The sequence below is a fragment of the Lissotriton helveticus genome, chromosome 3_1 (assembly GCF_964261635.1).
Source record: "Lissotriton helveticus chromosome 3_1, aLisHel1.1, whole genome shotgun sequence".
Lineage (NCBI taxonomy): Eukaryota > Metazoa > Chordata > Amphibia > Caudata > Salamandridae > Lissotriton > Lissotriton helveticus.
In genome coordinates, this window is record NC_136061.1 from 373,966,879 (window position 1) to 373,972,878 (window position 6,000).

Genomic DNA, 6,000 nt, shown 5'->3' on the forward strand with positions numbered 1-6,000 from the left:
GAGACTAAGAATGCACGTACTGACTGAGTAAAATAAATTGCCTTTTGTTTTCACACGACTCTAGAGATACACTCTTGATTAGGGGAGAGCAAAGTTGTCATGTTCTATGGTTGTCAGAAACTAAATCCCTTCTTGTCTATCCAGGGAGGTTCAACTCCTCCTTGCCTATTCGAGAAAGTTTCTAGTGAACTCTGAGCTAGCTGGCAAACCCAAAACTTTAAGTCTAATATCGACAGTAGTAGACCTAGTTAACGTCTGGTCTAGGCCTATACTATTGAAGGTATTATTCCAATGCGCAGAGCCTATTGGGATAATAGGAACTACACTACATGGCGCCCAACGTGTTTGGATAGGCGATAAAACTAACGTAAGACATTTAGAGTAACTCAGTCGTGCTTTCTCACTCAGACCCCTTTTTTCCCATAATACTCCAAAGACGTCTGGAGTGGGTGAAAGGTAATATCCGCCAGACCTCGCAGGAGGAAACTCCTATGTATGGTTCTTGGTTTAGTCAACGTTGAAGGATACACTGTTCCAAAATATTGTGCATCTAATCTTTGTTTCCATAAGAAACCTGATCTGCAAACAAACAAACTAACCTTCCTGCAGGAACAATGGTAGACAGTGATGATGAAAGAGAGGCAGTTAGAATAGCAACTGAACTCGCAGAAGCTGATAATACTATGCAAGAAGCAGACCCGGATATAATACTCATCCCGGTCATCAAAAGGAAATCTATAACCTTAAAACTTATAGAAAATGGACTGACACCTAGAGGTGGCACAGTCATATTCGTAATTGAGGCACACGAATATCGGCAGACAGAGATATACTATTCATGGATACATTTTCCAGCAGCAAATGCTGTAACAAAGTACTTCCACTATTACAAAACAGAGGAACCTCCTAATGAGTACACTCCTTTCGAGGAGGTGGAAGTACCACTTAAATTTCAAGAGCACCTGCTCTTATTTAATGGCGCCCTAAAACACAATAATCACATCACCAGGCTCGGTCCTTTAGGTAGACCAGGAGCAACGTGGCCGGTCCTAGCCGGATACACACCACATCCAGACTTCGAAAGAATGTCTGCAGCAGATCTTTTAGTACAACTAAAACAATTAATAAAAATACATAGACAATTAGTCCAATATGTGATGCGGACTTCAACAATTCAACCAGCAATTAAAATTCCACAGCTGACCCCTCACCAGGGGAACACAAATAAAATTACACCACAGAACATACAGTCCTGCCTAGGTAAAGTACCGGCTAAACGGGAACAAATACCATTCTGGCTAGCACAGAAAATCACCCAGATAGAGGCGGTGTTTCCAGACACCACCCCGCTAGAAAAACACAGGATTCTGACTATCTGTCTTCCAATGGGAATCGCACCACACGTGGAGGACTGTGACACTTGGGGTACAGTCTTTGCTTCCATTTATACAAAAACACATGGTGTTCCATCCATCTCGGTAATACCAGATGTGCTAAAACAAATTCAAGACGAATACGGTCCAGAACCCGCTTTAACTCTTGGTATGAAATTACTAAAAGACTTCAAGCAGGTCTCGGCTATATTATTAGCCAACATAAAGGGAGAAGCAGCAAACGTGGCGATCCGCCAGAGGTTAAAAGAGACAGATATAGCAGACCAACCAGCTGAAATTGCCAGAATCATAGAAAAATCCTATGAGGAACTAGGTAGAGATAGTTTAGGTGGAATACCAGTAAAACCACAACTGATTGAAAGTCCTGAAAAAATATTTTTTAATAATAATTCAACATCACAAAAAAAGAGCTGGGATGGAAACAAACAATCCAATCCTAAAGAAAAGAAATTCCAATCCAGAGGAAGGTCTCCTCGGCGAAGAGAAAAATCTCCGAACCAAAGACACAGGTCACCCCAAAGTGACCCCTCTGAGAAAAGATATAACCTTAGAAATAGGGATAATATAAAGAAGCCTGATAGATATCAAGACATTGATACACGTCCTTCTCAATCTTTTCAGACTTCCTCGCAGAAATCGGAAAGAAGAGGACGATCAGAACAAAGAGAAGAGCACGCCAAGTCCAAAGACAAGGAACCTGCTCATCTAAAAAAGAAATTACAATTTCCAAAAAAGAAGGTAGCCAGCATTAAAATAGTTAACAATGCCGAGAATTCTGAGGACACAACTGAAAAACGGAGAATGGGCTCAGACAATGCTAGACAGCGCAGCAGAAGTGAGCATAGCTCGCAAAGTCCTTATGAATCATCTGGAGACAGTGGACATGAATGAATATCTTCAAGGGGAAACTGCAGACACCAGAGTTAGCAAACCTCACAAAATATATGAAATAACATTACGTATAGAGGGGGATAAGACTAGAAAAATAAGGGGACTATTTTGGGATAATCTCTCCAAGGGCTATGACATCCTACTAGCTGAAAAAGACTGGCCACCAGAGTTTGTCAGGGACTGCCCTCATGGCGAAGAAATAATTATGCCTGCCTTCTCAAATCATATCCCAATTCATAAAAAATACACACTTGCTAGAAAGTGGGCAGTAGCTCAAGCTCCTGCTTTACATAAAAATCACGTAGGATGGGATGAGGACTCTCCTCCTCACAAAATCCAGTTAAAATCACAACCTACTGCACAAAGGCAGTACCCAATTAAGCAAGAAGCTAAAAAACAGGTAAAAGAAATCCTAGATCAATTAGAATACCAGGGGGTGATTGAAACTTGCACCTCACAAATGAACAACCCTTTGTTTCCGGTCTCCAAACCAGACAATTCATACCGTCTAGTTTTGGATTACCGACACCTTAACTCATGTTGCAAAACTTTTGCAGTGCAAAACTCGCATAGTGCTGCACTAATGAATAACATAGTGCGCAAAAAATACAAAACAACATTAGACATCTCTAATGGATTCTTTTGTCAAAACATAGCACCAGAGAGCAGATATTTGTTTGCATTCTCAATAAATGGCACTCAAAAACAATTCTGTCGGTTAGCCCAGGGGTACAAGAACAGCCCGGGAGTATTCTCAGCGAGAGTAACAGAATTACTACAAACATATGATGACGAAGCATTATCTTATGTCGACGACATATACTTAACAGATGATGACTTGGATACTCACTCGAAGAGAGTGAACACCATAATACTTGGGTTCGCAGCAGAGGGTTACAAATTCAACTTTAAAAAATCCAGAATGGCCCATCTGACAGTCCTGTTCTTAGGATATGAATTATCAAGTGAAGGCAAAAGCCTGGCTGACAATTTCCTAGAGAAATGTGCCGTACTCCAAGCACCTAGAACACTAAAAAACCTACAGTCAATTCTAGGCTTCCTAAATTTCGGAAGAACATACATTGCAAATTACGCAGAAAGGGTCAAACCCCTTTATGATCTAATAAAACCAGATTTTAAAAGAACCAATTGGACTCAGATACACACAGAAATTCTGAGATCCTTACAAACAGACATGTTAAATAAAACAAAATTAGAAACACGTGATAACACACGCAATCTTGTGATTCGAGTCATCCCAGGAAGATGCGGATTCACATACCTGACCTCTAATGAGGGAGAAAGGGTACCAATTGCATTCAAATCACACTTGTACACAGAGGCTGAAAAGAAGTTCAGTATTAAAGAAAACATTGTTCATGCAGTTCAAACCGCAATAGCTAGAGAAAAAGATAAAGCTGACGGTAGACATATCACAGTCAGAACAGCAGAATCAGCCTTTGAGACACTAACAACACCGTGTAATTTACCAACAACAACATTGAATCCGGAATGGATACAATGGGTGAATTCAATTACAACGGACAAAGTATACTACTACTTTGATCCAGAACTAGAGGAACTAAAAAATCTAGAATATGAAAGAACATTCCCTCTGCCAATCGACATTCTGCCCTTACGACACTACGCTTGTGTAATCTATACAGACGGACATGCTCAACCCTCCGTTTGGGGAGAACAAGCATACAACCCCACATGTGAGATTACAAAAGAAGTGTGGCGCGGAGGTAAACTAAGACCTCTATTAACAAAAACACACTCAGTAGAAACTAATTCAGAACAAAAGACTGAAATATTAGCATTGAAAATGGCGCTAGATAATGCGGATCGCGAATTCCCGACACTTATAGGGTCCGATTCATATTACTGAGTCAAATCATATAACAGCGATTTGCAGACATGGATTCAAAACGGTTACAAAGATGACACAGGTGCAACAATGAAGCAAAAACTGCTTTGGGAACAAATAGTTCTGTTACAAAAAGAACTACCAAAGACTCACGAGACACACTCACTGAGTCATCAGCGTGATGGCGTTCACGTTGCAGGGAATTCATTGGCTGAGACAGCCACAGCGGTAGCAACTAAATCGGCTTCCGTAGTCAGAAAAAAGCGTACATTAAAATACATTGACGGTGAAACAGTGCTGGCGGTGAAAACGTCATCAAAAGGCGACTGCTCAGCGCTACCGATGAACTATCCACTCAATTATACATACATAATCGATGCAAACTCCATCCCTTTTGCTCGAATCCCTGGAGTGGGTGATAGAGTGATTCCAAACATGGACAGGAGAACCTTGTTAATTGCAGACGCACATATGGGCGAGGGTCTCAGACACCTCAAACTAAAAGATTCTCTGGAAGAATTACAATCAAGGTACTGGTGGCCAGGCATGAGCCTGCATCATACCATGTTTGTAAAGAACTGCCCAAACTGTAACAGAAATCGCAGTGGTGAGAGAAACGGTGTAATACCGTGTCGTTTCACTCCAGAAAGAATCAACAGTAAAAAGCAAAGCGTCCGATTAACATATACAGGCTAGTTTCCACTTATAATGTAGATCCTCAGCACTCGGCTGACGTCTGGACTGTTATACAAAGATTAGCGAGTCTAAATGGCATATACGCTAGGAACATGCTACGTTTGACCAATGTTTTCACATTAGCCCTCGAGCCTATGGGGAAACATGGCCAAATGAGCATAGCACAGCGGGATTCTTCTCACTTCCTTCCTGAGGGATACGGGATGGTGTAAAGAAAAAACCAAGGCAGAAAGCAATCTATAACGGAAAGGATATTAGGTTCGGGAGCTGGGTGGGTCAAACATCTAATAAGTGTCCAACGTAGTCTAAATAACCTGCCAAGAAATTCTCTGAAGGGATTCAGTCCGTACGAATTATTATATGGAACTAGGATGTTAATCTCTGACCTCGACAGTCAGACTTCAGTGGTGAAGGAAAAAAGCTTTGATATCAAAGACCGTTTGGCTATTTTGCAGGACTTAAACGAAACAAGAAAAGACCTGAGCAACATAAAGTTGAAACAACAGCCAACAACCACTGAAGAACCACCACCTGTCCCAGCAAGACCTGTCTGGATTCCAAAAGTCGGGGATCTAGTCAGAGAAAAGATCGCGGTAAAGAAGGAATTTGGGCCTTCTTACAGAAAAGCAGTTCCTGTCTTGTCTATCAACGGGACAAGATCAGTTGTACTACCGCCGCTTGCTGGTAAAAAGGAGAACCGAGTTGTATCCATCGACCTGGTAAAACCACAATCATGTGGCCGATAACAAATAGTAGGCCAGGTGGACTCCCCATAAGTAGCAGAACACCAAGGTTTGCTACCAACACAGAGGTCCTAACTAAGAGGCTAATCACATTCGAAACGCCTACAGAACAACAACAAGGACTATGCAACAATGCAATGGAACTTAAACCTCGGAAAACCCAAATAAAACCATTTAGCAGAGACACACCAATCTACAATGAAGTACCAAATGAATATGCAAGAAACAGTAATCCTGAAGCAATTGGAACAATTGACAGAACTGCATCCGGCTACTTCATAAACTTCGATGATTCCTCTGAAGGTTTCAGTGAATCAAAAACACAGCCATCAACAAAAACCTTTAAAGATAAAGTTAAAGAACTTTTGAAACAACTGAAAGAAACATATCTGATTTCTCCATGGAT